The sequence below is a fragment of the Coffea arabica genome, chromosome 10c (assembly GCF_036785885.1).
Source record: "Coffea arabica cultivar ET-39 chromosome 10c, Coffea Arabica ET-39 HiFi, whole genome shotgun sequence".
Lineage (NCBI taxonomy): Eukaryota > Viridiplantae > Streptophyta > Magnoliopsida > Gentianales > Rubiaceae > Coffea > Coffea arabica.
The window spans coordinates 10,646,233-10,664,244 of record NC_092329.1 but is presented as its reverse complement, the minus strand read 5'-3'; the positions used below and the strand labels follow the sequence as shown (position 1 = coordinate 10,664,244).

The following is an 18,012-nucleotide window of genomic DNA, read 5'->3' as shown; positions in this document are numbered from 1 at the left end:
AGATCACAGATGTTCAATGCACTTATTTCATTGTGGTTCACTTGTATTCGAACTACGTTTGACCTGATTCCCATCGTGGAATACGTAGGCAACTCTACATGAATTCGGCCTCATTTTCTGCAACGTTATTGCATCATTTTGCTCAATAATTATAGCCAAGTGTTGGTTTGTTATTTTAGCTCAGGTGCAGTTAGAAGAGACAGGTAAACAATTTGGTGTCTACATCTTTGTCTTGACTTTCTTTGAAACTCTAAACAAAGATGGGCAAGCTGTAGACACCAAATTTTTAACAATTTTTAATGTTTTCTTGAATTTTTTCTATTTAATGAGTTATTTATTTTCTTGCATTTTAATGTGCATTTTTCTTATATTTGCAGGTTAGTTTTAGGAAAAAACAGAAAAACAAAAGAAAACAAAAATTAGTTTTTGTTTAAAAAAAAAGGAAGTCATCATAAGCCATCATGGGCCTTCATGATGGCTCATGATGGCTATCACCTTTTTGACCGAAGCACACGAGAGAAGAAGAGGGTAAGCTCTCTAAATTTTGCAGGCTGGCTCCTCGCTCTCTCCCTCTCTCGGACTTGGGCAGAAGAAAGAAAACAGAGAAGAAGAAAAAAAATATCCCTCCCTTACTCCCTCTCGGTTCTATCCCCCCCCCCCACATTTTTCTCAATTCACAACATATCCCCTCACAAATCAAACACAACCAAGCCAACAAAAACGGTTGATGCTTGGGAATTTCATCAAAAATTTTAGTAAGGGACTAATACTCTTATTGAGGTATTTCCTTTTATTTTTGTTACATATTTTTTTTTTCAGCCTTTTTTTTAATTAGTTATATTGTAAGTATGTTTAGTTGTTAATTAGTGTTTTTCTCTTGCTGTTTTTTTTTATTATTGTGGTGTTGGGCATGGCATAAATTAGATTAAGAAAGAGGAGATGATTCTTGTGTATACATGCCAAGTATTTGAGAAAATGCTTAAATGGAAAATCAAATTAAAATATTAATTTTGTACATATATTGTTGTTAAAATAAATAATCATTTCTAGTTAATGGTTTGGAGAAGTTGTTTAATTAAGTTTTTGTCGATATTGTAGTCTAAAAGGCAACAAAAAAATGAATTTTTTAGGGGCTGCTTTGCTTTAATTTAGCCTCTTTATATTGTTTTCTTGTCAAATTAAAATCATAGTTGCATTTTAGAAGTGATAAGCAGTGTTGTAGTATAATTTTTATGATTTTTGGTGAAGGTTTGAGTGTTTTAAAAAAATAAAAACTGGGCTATTTTTTTACCATTTGTCCACTTTCGGTTCACTTTTTTACAAAAAGTGAACCGAAAGTTGGGACGTGTACACAAAGTGAACCGAAAGTTGGGACGTGTACACAAAGTGAACCGAAAGTTGGGATGGGTAAATAACTCCGGAAATGGAATCTACACGAAAAATTGAGTTGGGTGTGTATTTTGGTAAAATTTGATGACGGAATAAGTTGCCGGCGATTGGCGACCGATGGCAGTCCGTCACCGACGCAGCCATTGCCGCCAGCAGAAAAAATGTAGAAGAAAGCTGCAAGAAAGCTTCGGGCAGGATGCATGACAATTTCTGAGATTTTCATTTAAGCCCCCCAACCTTTGCCTAATTTCATCACGGCCCAAAAACTGCTGCAATAAATCAATTTTGCCCCTTTTAAATCATAATTATTTTTTTCTTACATATTTTAGGTAGATTGTTGGACAAATTAATTCTGGATTTTGGGATGAAATAAGACCTTAAAAATTTTTAGTTATTTTATTATCTTATTGGGTTTTAATAAAAATTAGAGGAGAATTGGATTAGGTTTAATTTAATTGAGTTTTGACGGTGGTTTGATTTATTTTTTGATTGGGTTTTGGTTATTGCTTTCTGGGTTTATAACTTGGGTTTGATTTGGTAAAGAGGTGGGCTAACCCGTTTCATTTTCTTTGGACTCACGGTCGGGCAAAAATAATTCTCTGGCCCAAATGCTAATGAAGATGGCCCAATGGCCCATTTGGCTAAGAAACCAAATCCTGAAATTGCGTTTCAATCTCCGGATTTTTGAGTTGTTTTACTGTGGCCATAAAAACTTTAGTTTTATTTCAACTAGGACCCTATTTTATTGTAATTTGGTCCCTAAACTTTATTTTTCTTTAATTTTGACCTCCAATCTTTGTAATAATTTAATTTGACCCCTACAACTTTCTTAATCTTTGCAATTAGATCCCTAATAGTTTTGATTTCTTAAATATAAGTTACTTTTCTTCTTTAATTGTTGATTATACTTTATTTAAGTACTTTGATTGGTAGATTTCATGATTATTTTCCTTTCTTTATAATTAAATTGATCCCTTAATCATTTTGTTGATTTTAGAGCATAAGTAGGGCAAATTTTGTCCCATTCAACCACAAGTTCAAGGGAGGTAATCTCTTTTATTATTTCAAATTCTTTTATGTGCTCCAATGTTTTTTTATGTGTAATTACATGTTTTGAGTGCTTTTTTCTTTTAATTATTCATTTTACTCATTTTAAGTTTCATTTATTTTATTTAATTTTTGATGATTATTTGAAGGCATTAAAATGCCAAATTGTGATAGATTGGTGCCCAAGACATGTATTTAGTTAGCATATGTAACCGATAGGTTTTAATTTTTACTAAAAATGTATTTAGTTAGATAAATGTAATAATTAGGTTATTATTTTTTAAATTCCCCCCTTAAATTGTAATTAGAACCCTGAATATAATAATTAGGCTTCTATTTGCTTTTATTTTCTTATGTGCTTGCATGCTTGTGTGTTTACATGTTTATTCGCTTTTATTAGGGTTTTGCATCTAGAAATTATGAATATGTGTTATGTGTTCTATGTGCATTATGTGTTTATTTGCTTTAATTATATTTTATATGATTTATTTGTTTATAATAAATGCATGACGTCACCACACTAGTCCAATGCTAGTTGTGGCCATTTTTTCGATTTTTCACTAGTCTAACGCTAGTGAGAATTTATAGATATGAACTAGTCCAATGCTAGACCCTTAGGGAACGTCCATGCACTAGATCATGTTTGTGTGACAATCACTACATTTCATGCATATTTTCTACTTTTTAGAATCTTTACCATTTTGCATGATATTTCCTCTATATATACATCTCATATCCTCTATATGTGTTAATCATATCATTTAGAATTGCACCTCATTTAAAAAATTGTGAAAATAAGTTAGTTCATTTGTTTGTTTAAATTAGGAGCATTATTTTTTGAACATGGGAGATAGGCGATTATAACTTTTTGATTAAATCTCGAAACTAGCCTTGGTTAGGTTGAAAGCATGCCTTGGATTTTATCCTTGCCTTCCCTTTCTTTAACCGTGATTCCCGAATCCTTTTCTCTTGTTTTTCAAAGATTTGAAGTCGTTTAAAAAGGGTTTTATTTATTTTTATTTATTTAAAAAATATTTTTTGGGTGACTTGGTACATCTAAACTTGATACCAAGTGGCGACTCCTATTTTTCCTAAAAGACCGTTTTTAGACTTTTATTTTTGATCAAAATCGTCGCACTTTTAAGTTCCATTTAGGCCCATTTTCTTTATTTATTTGCTAAAATCAAAAACTCATTTTTTACTCATTTTTTAATAAAAACTCATTTTTTCACACTTGGATTTATTTTTCTTTCAAAAAATGGGGTGCGACAGAACTTAAGCAATATTTAGTTATGTGATATGAATAAATCCCTTTCCAAGTTTAATAAGAAGATGATCATGAGTTTAGGAAGCATTTTATCGACCATATGAGTTACTTGCTTGTGAAATTGGGTAAAGATGGAAAATTGCCTTGAACTAGTTAAAATTATGGTATAATTAACTCTCCTTTACTTGATATTATGAGTATTTGAGTTTAGTTGCATGATTACATAACAGTTGTTTACCTTGTTTTGAGGAAATGAAGTTAAATGGTGCACATATGTTTTATTTCAAAATATTGGATCATTCATAGTTTGTATTTTTTATTGCTTGAGGAAAAGCAATGGTTCAAGTGTGGGGGTATTTGATAAGTAGATATTTTGCGTGTTCTTAATATGTTTTATAGTTAGTTTTGGTGTATTTTAGTCACTTTTATATCTAATTAACTAAGTTTCTAGTGAAAATATGCATTGTGTGGTTTAATTGGTAAAAATTGCATTTCTGTGGATTTTTATGGTGAAAACTTCATGTTTTGTAGGTTTAATGATTCAATCATCAAATGGAGTGAGTTGATAACATATTTTGATGATTGATGATAGTTTAAAGTGATAAAAGAGAATATGAAGTGCAAAGGAGGGAATGCAATCAAGAACAAAAGAAAGCAAGTTTTCACAGTTTTGACACATTTTCGTATTTTGACTATATATTGAGCTAAAAGTGTTGGATTGAGATGATTCTTGAACCATTTTGAAGCTAAGATAAATCTACATCTAGTATGAAGACAACAAAGTCCAGTTCAATCGTTTTCATTGTCAAAAAGTCGAAATACAGAAGTGAATCCCTATTGTCGAAAGCTAAAATAGAGCTCTGACCAGTTGTGAGTATTTTGGTCATAATTTGGTCTACAGAACTCCAAATTAAATAATTCTTAAGGCATTGGAAAGCTAACTCAAAGGGCTACAATTTCATATTTTGCACAAGAGCTAGTTCGGCCTCCATCAGTGAGAAAATAGTAGTTGAAGTGGTGCTAAGTGCGCAGAAGTGAAAACGTGACTATATGAATACGTGGCTTGAAATAGCGTATTCCTCAATTTTGGCTGTAACTTGTGTTTTGTTCACACAAGTTTTTTGACCCATTTTCCAACAAGAATATCAACGGAAACAACCCAAGACAGCTGCTCAAGAAGCTTTACAACTCATATCTAACTTGTTTATGGGCTCAAGACATGATTTAACACTTTGTCTCTTGCAAGAAGTTCCTCTATATATAAAAGTCTTTGGAGGACATTTTCACAACTTTGGAACGCTAGAGAAACTCACAAAAAATATAACTTTCACTAGAATTTCTTTAGTTCATTAGTTGGGGTAGTATAGAGTAGTTAGTGTAGTTTATCATTCTTGTATTGGTAGCTAGATTTGGATAAAAATTGAAGAGTAAAAATGGAGAGTTGATTTCAAGTGACAAGGGTGATATCTCTTCTACTACTTTCTCTCTTGTATTTGATTTCATATTTAGTTATACTACAAGTTTGGATTTGTGTTTTATCATATTTAGTTAAAGTTTATGTCTAGAGTTATGGATGAACTTGCTATATCTTGTTAATGATGTTTACTTGGTAATTTGATTATGTTATTTTGAGCAAATTATTTATCACTTTTATTTTTCTAATCATGATTAACCGGCCATTTATTGTGATAATTTAAACTGTTAAGTTTGCAATAAGAATTGGAATTTAACACTAGTTCAAGAAAGTGATAAACCTAGGAAGTTCACTCATGAGAGTACAGGAGCACCTATATGGCTTTAGTGACTTGTTTCATGTAATTTCATAAAAGAAATGAATTTGTAGTTAATTCATAACCACGAGAGTAGGTATGGCTTAATTACAAGTATAGTTGATTCACTACGAGTGTAGGTTTCACAAACATAAGGAAATTATGCCATAACTAACCAAGATAATAGCATTCACTTAACCGGTAATTTCATTTGCAAGAGTAGTAAGAAATTCCATACCTCTAGGAGCTTTCTAGTGTTATTTTTATTACTTTTACTTTTTTGGTAGTCTAAATAATAAAGAAGTTCGAAAACCACCAGTAATTGAAAATCTTCCCTATGGGTTCAATCCTTAATACCCTATACTCGATTACGACCTATATACTTGCAGAAAAATCGCGTGTGGAGTATTTAAATATTTATAAATGTAAAACTTGACTATGGATGATGCTTAATTGTTATATGTATACCTCGCGCACTTCGAACCCACTAATGACAATCTCAAGGATAGCTATGGAATGAAGTTTTTTCTCTCTCATGATACACATTTTATATAATTCTTTTTGAAATAAGTTGTGTGACAGCCCCACCTCTCCCTAAGGCGAAGCAGAGGGTTCGGCGGACCGTCTGCCTAACTCTTGCCAGGACTACGTAGTCAAAACACTCGCAAACCCTACGTAACACGTGATAGAACCCAAGAAACCAACAAATGAAGACCACTAAGCTAAAATATGATTTACTAAACCATACGGTGAAACGGGACTTCAATTACACAATTCAATGAAAAGGAAAACAAAATGAAAACGAAACGACAAGTGGCCACGTCACAATCCGGCCGGAAGTTGGCCTGATTCAAGGCAGTGACCCATCCAAATTTTTTTCAACGTCCCCTGCCAATCCGGCCAAGAACTGGCCAGATATGTGGCCGGATTCTCTGCAAGGGTTTCCCGCCAGAAATTTTTCTTTCCACGTTCAAATGTCGCGCTCACTTGATCTTACCAATGGGTTCCGGAAAAGTTCGCTATAGCCACAGAGACTTACAATCTCAAACAACTACACTTGAGATACACAAACACACGCTTATATATATATACAATGAAAACTTTACAAAATCAAAGTGTGATACTTAAGCAAAATACAATTAGAGTTTTCGATTACAAAAGAGCGTAACAAGATGATATACATCTATTAGCTCAATTCTCTTTTCCAAAATCATGGTTTCAACATTTTGAACCCTGTAAGAAAAACAAAATAACGGGAACGGGTGAGTTTAAGCTCAATGAGGTACCAGAAGTATAGGTAGTCAAATATATACACCAGATAAGGAAATGAACAAATACTTCAAATAGAAAAGATACAGGTAGCTCTCAAGAGCCAAATTCCCCTTTTCTTCACCGGAGCTTGATCAAATAGTAATTGACACTCCGTCAACTTTCAAATAAAGAAATCAGTCCAGTAGAGCACCACTTTGACACCAATGCCGTCCACCAAACATACCCCTCACCGGGCCTGAACACCTCAACAGAAATAGAAGTGGTAATACTCGAGTATACCGAAAATCCAGAGTCTCTAATACCCAAAGATTTCCTAGAAGTGGACTACCGTGGTTCATTGTCTAATCGACCAGACCCTTGCCGGCTGGACTCGAGCAACTAGTCCCCGGTTTTGAGCTCAAAGGTCATAGAATAGTCGTTGGACTCAACCCTCCAAACGACATCAACAAATGCAGAGAACAGATACAGAGAACAAATACAGACTCATACAGTATACAGGAACCAGAATAAACAGATGAGAGAAACGAGTGTGATAAAGTACACCCTCGTTTCATACAGAGTATACAGAAGTCACAGATAGCCTAGATAAGCAACAAATTAGGGAAGTGGTACACTCACCAGTTCAAATAAACAACTTCAAACTTTTTCTCCCGAAGTACTTGGATCACCGGCACGTCCTAAACCACCAAGGTAAAACAATTGAGACTTGATTACGAGTCATATGCCTAACCAAGTAAATTACCAATGTAACATAAAAGTATAGTTTTGGAGTGAAAAGGTAGTAGTTGGTCCTAAAGACATGAACGATCCAAAAACCCTTCGTTTCTACCCAAAACCATACCTACAATGATTTACTAACTCCAAACTTAAGGTGCAAAATGAAAGTAAGAATAATTCTAGGAAAACAGGATTTTCCAGTTTTGCGCACCACCATTTGAAAAATCATATCTCAAGATTAATCCAAAATTGATAAAATTTATACGTCGGAAAATAGACACAAAGGATTACAATTTCTCAAAAGACACATTTATAAGATTCATGCCACAAGTCAGTCAAATTTGAGCCTCAAGTCGCTGCTTCATCGAGTAAAAGACAGAACATGTATGTAATTTCAGTCAATTTTGGAAAATTACCATAAATCACACAGACAGAACTAGGGCCTGAAATTTTCAAGGTTTGCAGCTCTATGAATCTAGTTTCAAACGCAATAAACAGAACTTAATTCTAATTTTTCTTGATCAAGATACAATAGATTTCCCAAAACTGCTCAAGGGTCCTGTGAAAATTTCGGCAGCACTTCCCTTGTTTTTCTTTCTTTTCCAACCTAACATCCACCCAATCTCATCTCAATTCAACCACAATTTCACATACAAATCATAAACCATTTAACACACTTAATTAGGGTCACAATACCCTTCATGTACAATAAATTGGTAACTCCCAAATCCACCACAATTACACCAAAATTGGAAACCCTAAATCTGAAATTTATGCACCCTAAGCTGAAATTTCTTTAGGCAAAGTATACTAGCCTATCAAGCTTCAGTATTTCACATAACAAACTATCAAAACCATGGCCAACCATTACTCATCATATGAGGACAGAAAAATCACCAATAAATCTGAAATTTATCGAAACTCTACTTTAAACCATGAAATCTTCCACAAAACAACATATTTAGCCACTATAAGCCACTAATTTACCATTAGTAAAACAAAGAGGAAATTTCTAAGCAAAGTACCTTGAAACCTCAAGAAAAATGGTAGCTTAGGCTTCTTCCTCCCAAATTTATTTCACTAAAAGCTTTAGTCCTCCTTAGTAAGCAACTTTGATGGAGTAATTTGATGATTCAACGGTTGAAACTCAAGATTTGAGCAAGACTTGAAGTTGAAGTTGAAGAAACTCTCTTGGTTTTTCCTCTCAAGGTGGCCGGCCAAGCAAGGGAGAAAATGAGAAAAATCTTGGTCAAAATTAGTTCTAGGAAAGTTGTGAAACCTTTGGTCAAAGTCTAACTCCAATCGGGTCACGACACTTGGCACCTTTTAGGGTTTAAACTTATCTTCTTTCTCCCAATGGTTAATCTATCTAGCTAATCTCTAATTGTCAATAATGGCTCCTTATAAAATAATATTCCTTAATACAAAACTTTACCTAGTTGTCAAAATTCACCGCACTTAACGCACTAGCGGGTTCCACGTCCAATATATACTACTAATGGCGCATGAACTAACTTATTCTAGAAAAATGATTTAAATACTATACCCACTTATAAAAATATCTATAATATTAATATAATAAAAGAAGAAAATGTGTGCAAGGAAATAAAATAATGCCTAGAAATAAGAAAATTTTCGAGTTCTAACAAGTTGGATTTGTTACTGTTTGATTAGTTTTAGGGGAGGTGGCCGATATTTTAAAAATCTCAGGAGAGGCTAGTGAGACTGTCAAACATCTCAGGGGAGGTTTTTGAAATTATCCCTTATTTTTTAAACTTCAAAAGTACTAAGTGATATTGTTAGAAATCTAAGGGTAATGTTTCTAAAATTATCCCTTCATCCTTTAGCAATCCACTTGGGTATCCGTCTCCATCCGCTGCCTATAATTTTTCTTAAACCCTAATACCCGCAGGCCCTAAAATCCCCTATCCCCTCCTTTCCCTCTCAAAAAATCATTATTAACATATATAGTAAAAGAGGAAATTAGGGATAATTAGCATATAGGGAAAATAGCTAATATCCTCCCTAAATTTTTTTCATCAATGCTATTTTATTTCCAATCTTTTATTCCTAACCAATTTGATACGTAAACTAATTTTGTAGTTCCAATTAAAACTGATCCGACTTCTAATTAACTAACTAAACATGAGTATTTTGGAAACATAACTCACATGGTTATAATAAATCAAGTAAATCAAATAAAAAATCATAAAATTAAACTTTAAAAAAATTCTCGTGATTTTTTATATGATTTAAAAGTTTTATCGAGTGATATTTTACATTATTTACTTCTTTTATTACAATCTGACAAGTGACGTTCCCATAATACTTCTGTTTAGTTAGTCAATTAGGAGCTAGATTAGTTTAGGTGGTGGTGCCACTGTGGAGGACTTTAATTGGAACTACAAAATAATTTCACGCATCAAATTGGTCAAAAATAAAAGTTAGGGACTAAATTAATACCAACAGAAAAGTTTAGGAACAAAATTGGTCATTTTTCATATATATGTAAAACCCTAATGCCAACCATTCCTCTCTCACCGTTTCACCACCTCCCCTCCACTAACAACTTGATGCTTTTTCTTCATGAAGTCCTTTTTTTGCGAAAAGGACAGTTAAGACTTAGACTCCTTCCCAGAATTCACAAAATCCCAACACATCATTCAAATTATAATAGCTCAGCCACCACTCACCACATCAGATATACATCAGCCGCAAGCAAACCAGGTTCAAAAAATTAACCCAAAAAAAATAAAATAAAAATTGCTGTCTTAAAGTGTTTCTCACTCCTGTGTGGCAAGCCTAATTGAACAGAATTAATGGGTTATGGGTCATTTAGATTTTACCTATATTGAATATTATATTACATGTTTAAAAATTATCCCTAATTTTAAAATAAATTTAAAAACATGCCTAATTGAAGAGAATTAACGGGTTATGGCTGATTTGGATTTTACCTATATTGAATATTATATTATATGTTTAAAAATTATCCCTAATTCTAAAATAAATTTAAAAAATAACTAATCTTATCTTAAGGATATCTAAAATAACTTTTGAAAAATAACTAATCTTATCTTAATAATATCTCCTTTCTATCAAATTATTACATAAAACTGTAGAAAAGCTTTTTCAAATTACAATTATTAAAATCTTACATATTTCATAAATTATTTAGTTTCATCACCATATCGTTGATTAGTATTCAAATTATTCATCATCTCTTCCCTTAATTTTGAATTAACTTAGTGTAAAAAAGAGAATTAATTGTTACACTGACAGAATTACCAATATTGTTGGAAACTAAATATTTATTAATGAAAAAAATGGATTGTTGGATCTTTTCTACTTAATTAAATGTGAAAATATAGTTCTAGGTTTATGATCATTATAAAAATTTAAATTATCTAAAAGAATATTTATAAAAGAAAAAGAATATCTTCCAAGTTTTTGATATGGGATACATTATTTGGTGTATACTATCATATTATAGTGAAGGTATGTAAACAAATTTTTAAAAATTAGTAAATACTTGAACATTTAGAATATATTAATTTTTTAAAGTTAATATGAATGGACATCTAGAATTGTTGGTAATTTACATATTTAAATTATTCATATTTGTATAAATTCGCAATAAATAGAAAAAAGACTGTACTAAGGCACCAGGAAATCAAGGATTATTAGCATATAGGGAAAATAGCTAATATCCTCCCTAAATTTTTTCATCAATGCTGTTTTAGTTCCAAACTTTTATTCCTAACCAATTTGATACGTAAACTTATTTTGTAGTTCCAATTAAAACTGATCCAACCTCTAATTGACTAACTAAACATGAGTATTTTGGAAACGTGACTCACATGGTTATAATAAATCAAATAAATCATACAAAAAATCATAAAATTAAACTTTAAAAAATTTTACCTTGTGATTTTTTATACGATTAAAAAGTTTTGTCGAGTGATATTTTACACTATTTACTTCTTTTATTACAATCCGATGAGTAACGTTCCCATAATACTCTTGTTTAGTTAGTCAATTAGGAGCTAGATTAGTTTAGGTGGTGGTGCCATTGAGGAGGACCTTAATTGGAACTACAAAATAAGTTCAAGCATCAAATTGGTCATAAATAAAAGTTAGGAACTAAATTAATACCCACAAAAAAGTTTATGGACAAATTGGTCATTTTCCATATATATGTAAAACCCTAATGCTGTCCATTCCTCTCTCACCGTTTCACCACCTCCGCTCCGCTAACAACTTGGTGCATTTTCTGCATGAGGATAGTCTCTAGGAGACACCACAATGAAAAGGACAGTAAAGAGTTAGACTCCGTTCAAGAATTCACATAATCCCAACACCTCATTCAAATTATAATAGCTCAGCCACCACTCACTACACCAGATATACATCAGCTGCAAAAACCAGGTTCAAAAAAATTAACCCAAAAAAGGAAAATAGAAATTGCAGTCTTAGCAAAGCTAAAACTCTAGTGCCGCTAAAATGCTAGTGTCGTCCATATATATGATTTTTTCTTCATGCTTTTCGAGAGATAGAGGCAGCCAAGAGAAAATCATCACCAAGAAATACAAATATTGTAGGTAATGTTTCTTCTTTGGGTTTCTTGAATTTTTGTTTTTTTTTTCTCTTGTAATTGCTCGATATCTATTTCTTTGTGAATTTTTGTTTTTTTCTCTGGTAATTGCTTGATGTAATATCAGTTTGTAAAGAGTGATATCGTAAATAAAATCAATTTTGTCTTCATGTTACCATAGACTTACACTTTATCAAGATATTGACATATCAATTTCTAGATCCAATTCACTCTACTATAAAGTTTTTTTTTTTTTTAGTAGTAGAAATAAACACTTCCAAGCCTTCATAATACACTACTAGTTCTTGACTCCTTTATCTATATTTACTATTGCTTGAAAGGTTAACCAGAGACTAATGCCAGTTTAGATGCGACAAAGGATTCTAAATAAAGTCGCGACTTGGATGGGTTTGAAAGGTCTTGGCCGTGACTTCCTGGATATATAAGCCCAATATGTTAATATCTGTGTTCGAAGCCATAGAATTTTCAAGATTCTAACAGACGTCAACTGCATAAGGTTTCAGCTAGGGCTGCAAACGAATCGAGCCGCTTGCAAGCGGTTCGAGTCAAGCTCGAGTCGAAATCGAGCTCGAACTCGAGCTCAAAATATTAAACTCGTTAGGCTCGCGAGCTCAAGTATATATATATAATATTTTTTATATTTTTTATTTTAAGTATATATATATTTTTAAGTATATATATATTTTCTTATTTTCTTATTTTAATAATAAAATTACATATATATCCTTAATATTTTATTATTTATTAAGAAAAAATATTAATTTATTTATTTTTTTAAAAATAAAATAATTATTTTTTATTTTTTTCGAGTTCGAGCTCGAGCTCGAACTTGGCTCGAATTGATTTGAGTCGAGTTCGAGCTTTAAATTGCCGGCTCGTCGAGCTTGAGCTCGAGTTTGAGTTTGGTAAAATTTAGTCGAGACTCGATTCGATTAGCCCAAAGTTCAATTCGACTCGACTCATTTGTAGCCCTAGTTTCAACATAATTTTCCAGAAAGCTTTCTGAGGCAACTAATTCTCTTCACTATTTTTATGCAAATTCATCAAATCAAATATACTTATACGGTGGCACATAGATCAACTCAACTACAAATTTGAAGTCCTAGCAACGGCTTTATCATAATTAATCAGTCACCCCCAAAAGCAATATATTGCTAACTTGGTATTTCTTCTTCATTTTAACATTCGTAGAAAGCACCCAATTAAAAGTTGCCAAATCTTTTTTTTTTTTTTTTGAGTCCGTGAATCAGAACAACATTATGAGCTGTATATATATGTGGTTTTTCTGCCAAAGAATGGAAAAAACAGTAGGTGAAATTTTTCCAGACAAGACTATCTAGAATTCTTGTGTATTTGTAGTGCTACCCAAAATTTGGGTAACCATCAGTGAAAAGTTGCGTTTCTATAGTACTCAAGCTTTCCTTTGCTATAGAGTATCGATGTTGGTTTGTTTATCCCTTCGGGTTAATGTGAACCTAAATAATCATTGGCATAACAGATGAATACGGACACAACTTGGTACAATAGACTGTGCAACCAAAAGGAAGTTGTGAACACACTCTTTAATCAATTTCTCCGGTTCCATTTCATGCAGCAGCAATATCAGTCGTTGAAATACCCAAAAAAAACTAAGAAAAGTAAATAGAAACAAGGGAGAATAGGTAAGATTAGATAGGGAAAGTATATAGGGGTGAGCAAATTCAGTACGTACGGAATTCATACGCGATTTCAAACTCAATTTGATAATTTGAAATCAGGTATTTGATAATTTGGTACAAAAGCAATATTTACCAAATTCATCAAATTCTAATATGGTATGAAATAGATAATGAGATTATAAATTTGGTAATAACTGATTTCGAATTCAAATTCGGTAAGATGAAATAGGTATCATATTACCGCATTCGAATACCAAATTAGTTATAAAATTATATAATATATAGATAAATGCTATTTAGTATTAGTATATACTAATAAAATATTATTATATTATATACCTAAATGCTATTAATAATAGTTAGTATATGGTATTATCATGTACTTATGATTATAATAATATGAATATACAACAATACATAACATAACTATAATACTTCTCCTTTTATACATGACTAGAATTAGATAATAATTAATAAGTATAGGTATAATACTAAATATTAAACAATAAACATAATTAGTAATTAGAATTTAGATATTGGCAGTTTGGTACATCATTCATGTTTGAATTATTGAACATTTGAATACGTAACTTGTAACTTGCAAGTATTAGTGTGCTCTAAAATTATATTACATATTTAACATATAAATTCATATTCTCTATTCACTAATTTTAAGGCTTTAAGCATAGACAAGACAACTAAGCTATCTAGGTGAATGCATATGAATTGCACATCAACATAGTAGTATATTGGCTTTCACTATTAAAAACAATTAAGTCATTTGCAAATTTTTCCAAAAAAGCTATATAAGAAATAAGAATAAATGTAAGTGTAATGCATTACATAATTTGTAATTTATAAATGAATAAGTGATATTGTGTATACAACTATTCAATAACATAAGTAAGTAAGTTGTATTTTGATTTGAAATAAATTATAAGTTTGTGATTTAGTGACTTATCACTAATTATTGTAAATTATAAATTTGTAACTAATATCACTTATCACTAATCATTGTAATTTGTAAATTTGTAACTAATATTACTTATTATTTATCATTGTAAATTATAAGTTTGTAAATTATTACTAATCATTGTACAGTCTAAGGTGTATTCTAGTTTAAATTAATCATTTTTTATTTGTTCCTTAAATCATTGATCAAGGATTCAGGATATAACTAGGTACATGTGATCAAATGAATACTAATTAAACTACAGAATGATTAGAACATGACTAATGTGTTAAATATGAATAAATTTGGGAATCAAATCGGCAATAATTTTTAAATCATTGAGGAGCATAATGAATGTATGATAATTTAGTGCCCCAGTTCACAAATTAAAAATTACAAAATCACTGCCTTCACAATTCGCAAATTAACTCATGTTACCAAAACAAAAAGTGTAGGACTCCAAATTCCCAAATCACAATTCCCAATTCCCAAATCAATCTGAAAATTAGGCTGGAAATTGCAATTAAACTTGACAATAGTAGCAGCGTAGCTGTCAAACTTGATAACAGGGTTTAATTAGGCTAGAAATTGCAATTAAAGGCTTCAGCAGTTTTTTTTTTTAATGAAAACAGTTAACCCGAATTCATTACCATTTTCGAATTCAAATTCAGAAGTGAAATGAATTTGGGTATCCCCAATTCGAATTTGAAAACAGTTTAAATTTCTATAAGTCCAATAACCAAATTTACCAAAATTCATATAACCGAATTACCGCTTTGCACCGAATGCTCACCCCTAAAAGTATATAATGTAAGAGTAGGTAAGATAAAAGAAAAGTTTTAAACTGTCGATAATGAATGTACAAGATAAAGAAAAAAGAAACTACCAGTTGCTGTTTATGGCTTTCTTCCGAAGCGACATTTTCTCCATGTTGGGTGGCCTTAATCAAACTAATTTCTCCGCTCTACTAATTGTGGATTTGAATGGGTAGCGAAAAAGGAAAATCTGAAGAGGAAAGGTACAAAAGAAAGGGAGAGTTAAACTTTGCATTGAATTTTATTGGTTTTAAGTGAGCAATTTTTTCCCTCATGTGCCCCTTTTCTGCCCAAATTGATTAATTTGCCGTTTCTGAACTAAATGTATTCAGAAATTGATAATTCATATACTAAATGTGTTGCACCACAAAGTTTGTAGATGAAATATGTTTTTCCTAACCCAAATTTTGGGAACGAAAAGTGGATTTTTACCCTTCCAAAATTCTTTGAACATGTTTTGAATCTCCCAACGAGGTTTATGTCACATGAACAATTTTTTTTTTTTTTGTTTTTTTGGCGAATATACAACATGTGCTATATAAGTACTTTAGGTGCATGGCAAATATATGACTATTATGCCATATGGTACAATTATTATAGACCTATGATGCAAGTTTTTTTTTAATATGTGAATTTTCAATAAATTAAGACATCTTTGATCAATGCAGATTTGCCCTTCTTTCATGTGCTATTATGGTAAGCCTTTGATTGCAAAACAAATCACTAATGGCAACGAAACTTTCCTACTTTCATAAATTAGTTTTTTGCACTATAAAATGATGCCACAAGCGCGATGGAGCAAATCAGAGCCTAAGGAATTCCAATACGAAAGATCCAAAACAACAAAAATGAAGGACTCTTTCGTGCTTTCCCCTTCTTTCAATGGAACTCTTGCTAAGTCGCCTTCGTCAGCTATTGATGATATTGGTCAGCTTCTCACCTAGCCTCTCCATCTATATATGTTTCTCAAAAGCCCTTAAATTTCTTTTTTATCTTAACAAACTCAATTTTAAACACTCACCCTTAATACTAGCTATTTTACTTGTTCAATCTTTCTATGCATCAAAACGCTAATAATATCACTCTCTTTAATGATTTAATGATCCTAAATCTTGTACCTACAAACGTTCACAAGGGCAAATATTCATATTATATATAACGTGTATAATCATGATAATTCTAATGGCTTGAATCTTTTTTTCTTTTTCCTGTATTCCAGTCCATTGGCTCGTTAGCTTTCCCTTCAAATATCAACACTACGATAAATATGGAGATGATGGGAATTCGACATCAGTTTCCATCCAGATCCTCTCGAAACTGTTGATGTGATCAGGCTAAACCTCCTGAAAGCCGATGCCAGTGTCGCATGTTTTGTGCAAAGCCTCCTCCTCCACCAAAGTAAACAATCTTAAACTATTGTAACAAGGTTTCTTGTTTTCTTTTTTTTTTTTTTTTTAAATATGCATTATTTGGATAACCTTGTTATAATATACATCATAACATGAATAACAACAACAGTAAGTTTCGTGTAACAGGTTGACTTTACTAGATCGTGTTTGTCTTAGACGTTCATAATTAGTCACTATTGGATCGGTTCTACGAGACAAATATCTATTTGCAAACTTTTGTTTTTATCTTTGGAAGCTATAAGTAAATATGAAGGTTGTGTGCTCACATCTTGCTGTCGAAATAAGAACTGTGTTAGTACATAATTTGTAAGAATTTTATAAGTGACCTACAGTATTGGAGGCATGTCCTGATCTGTAGTGATGATCAAAGTCGAACCTATACAACCTTTTTTTCTAAAAAAAAAAAGTAAATATAAAAAGGCATTAAGCTAACTAAATTTTGAATGAGAAATGACATTTTGGGACCCTTTTTTTTTTTTAATCAAAAACTACGATTTTATTGGCAAAACAACAGCATACATAGAGCTTTAGACATCTTCCAGATACTTTGAACTACTGTCCTACAGCCTGCCACCGCAAGGAAGAAAATTCCCGGCTATCCAAGACTATTGATGCTCGCACTAGATTCGGAAGTTGTTGAAATGAAATGCAGAATAACTTTGATGACAATCGCAATCCGGCGAGTTTTTCTGCTGAAGAGTTCGCCTCCCTAAAAATGTGTGTTACAGAGGCTGAAAATGAGGAAAGCAGCTCCCGTATGTGCCTCAACATATTGCATAGGGGCCACCGGGACGTCGCTCCCGCATTAATCAATCAGACTTACCAGACTTTTAGAGTCTACCTCTACCAGCAGGGGTCCCATGACTAGCTCCTTACACAGCTGGAGACCATGTAGCAAAGATGAACTTTCTGCCAACAAGACATCCATCTCCCCAAACTCCTTGTAATACACAAAGATTAAGCGACCCGCAAAGTCTCGGAGTAAACCACCCCCAAAAGCACGATTGTGAGAGACACTAGCGTCCGTATTCAACTTGACATGGTGTGCCGGAGGCCGTTTCCAAGACACTGCCTGTGCATGTTTCCTCCTTTCCAGTCGGGT

General features: G+C 32.2%; 1 long non-coding RNA gene across 1 annotated transcript; it reads left to right on the top strand.

Moving 5' to 3' along the window:
- The first annotated feature begins 501 nt into the window (after positions 1 to 501).
- On the top strand, positions 502 to 5,230 carry LOC140016238 (uncharacterized). Its single transcript, XR_011822577.1, has 3 exons — positions 502 to 780; positions 2,387 to 2,435; positions 4,235 to 5,230. It is a non-coding gene; the product is annotated as an uncharacterized lncRNA (long non-coding RNA).
- Positions 5,231 to 18,012: the final 12,782 nt, after the last annotated feature.